The sequence below is a fragment of the Notothenia coriiceps genome, unplaced genomic scaffold (genome assembly GCF_000735185.1).
Source record: "Notothenia coriiceps isolate Sejong01 unplaced genomic scaffold, NC01 NC01_scaffold00018582, whole genome shotgun sequence".
Lineage (NCBI taxonomy): Eukaryota > Metazoa > Chordata > Actinopteri > Perciformes > Nototheniidae > Notothenia > Notothenia coriiceps.
Genome location: NW_011351283.1, coordinates 1 through 1939, shown reverse-complemented (window position 1 = coordinate 1939; position 1939 = coordinate 1). Strand labels below are relative to the sequence as shown.

Below are 1939 nucleotides of genomic sequence, written 5' to 3'. Positions count from 1 at the left end.
GTGTCCATCGGGTGTCAATTTCGGGACAGTGTGACAGGGGCTTTAAGATGTTGGTCCCATATATGCATGTAGATGACTTGCTTTGCTTCTACTAGAATGATCTCTAGGTGAGCATTTAACATTTATTAGAGGAAATTAACTGAGAGAAATATCTCCAGTTTACAGACGGTAAAATGTCATTCCTTAAAATGCAGCGTGTGGCTTTTGATATGCGAGTATATTTGACTGTGGGTTATTTATTACACCTATCAAACTCACACTAACTGCCATAAACAACATCAGGTATGCACTCGATGTATAGCCGCATGCATTNCGGCGGTCATACGATGGCTTAAGATGCCCTCACGAATGGCCCGATGTTGTTACGATCAGAGCCCAATTTGAACATTTCCTTAATCGTGTGTCCATCGGGTGTCAATTTCAGGACAGCGTGACAGGGGCTTTAAGATGTTGGTCCCATATCTCCAGTTTACAGACGGTAAAATTTAATTCCTTAAAATGCAGCGTGTGGCTTTTGATATGTGAGTATATTTGACTGTGGGTTATTTATTACACCTATCAAATTCACACTAACTGCCATAAACAACATCAGGTATGCACTCGATGTATAGCCGCATGCATTTGAGTGACTGTCTGCATCTTCTTGTGTTTGCAGGCTGACAATGCTGTCCTTATTTCTGCAGCATTACAGCATTCGTTCCAATGGGCTTGTATTGCTCACATGCACAGTGAGAGTCCTGTGTTTAAGCACACTGAAGTATTTGTATTGCATATCGAGGGCGTAAATAGGCCCGACTGCTAACTAGCGTTTTCATGCACTAATGCAGATTTTACAAGCAGAAGAGACAAAAGTATCTGCAAATGATTTCAACCAGCTGCAGTCTGCATGACACAGGTGGGAAGACAGACTGCAGGTGAATGCTTCAATCCACACAGATGAAAGTAAAGAAGCTTCACGAGGCTGTATGCGTGCAGAACGGCGACCCATGTGATTAAAACTAGAGTTAACTTGTGGGAAGGAAACCTTGCTCCGAGCAAATTGGAGACTTGGCGGTGAATCCTCCGAATGTACTGTAAAAACATTTACATGCTTAATGCAGATCTGCCTAAGTCATGTGGTCTTTCAGCCAGATGGAAAATAAGAGAAGGATTCTGTTAATAATCTCCCTCTGTGGCTGCAGGGAGAACACAACAAAGAGATATCATATGAATTCTCTTCAGAAAAGGGACATAAAATAGCTGAGAAATACTATTTATGTACATGTTTTAGGTAATCATAGTGACAGTAGAAAAGGACTCTCAACTGGTCCGGCCTCGGGACCCACTTTTTACTTTGGCAATAAATGGCGACTCACCATTTTGAACCACTCAAATCTATTCAACCAGAAATCGTGCTGTAATATATACGCCTTTCAGCAGACAATATTAATTAAAGTGAAATACAGTGCATATATCCCTTATATCCCTTCACAGAACCAAAGTATGCTTTTAAAAAGGTTTAATGAGATGATGGAATCAAAGCTGAACTGTAGGCTATAACATAAAAAGGCCCACATGCTGAAAACACCAGGAAGGGATTCTGGGGGGATTGTCCCCCAGGGGATTTTTAGAAATACTAACATATAAACTACGCATTCTGGTACACTCTGAGAAGAAAATAAATACATCTATTACTACCCGAAATATTAATAATATTTTCTGCCGTTGTTTGTTTTTCACGGGCCTTCAAAATAAAAGTTTAAAAAAAAATAAAAAAATTCTTCAATAAAATCCGCGACCCACTCGAAACGGATCCGGGTCGCGACCCACCAGTTTTGAACCACTGCACTAGAGCATACAGAATAAGTTAAGATACCCTCTTATATCTACTAAAGGGACAGGAACATAGTGTACTATACACATTCTACTGTAGAGGCGTGTCTCACCATCATCTTGCGAT

The 1939-nt window shown here is 40.5% G+C and overlaps 1 long non-coding RNA gene across 1 annotated transcript in view; it reads right to left on the bottom strand.

Moving 5' to 3' along the window:
• LOC104951121 (uncharacterized) overlaps positions 1 to 1939 on the bottom strand; it is a 4385-nt gene extending 2446 nt beyond the window's left edge. The window contains exon 1 of the long non-coding RNA XR_798993.1: positions 1926 to 1939. This is a non-coding gene — a long non-coding RNA (uncharacterized lncRNA). The remainder of the gene's footprint in view (positions 1 to 1925) is intronic.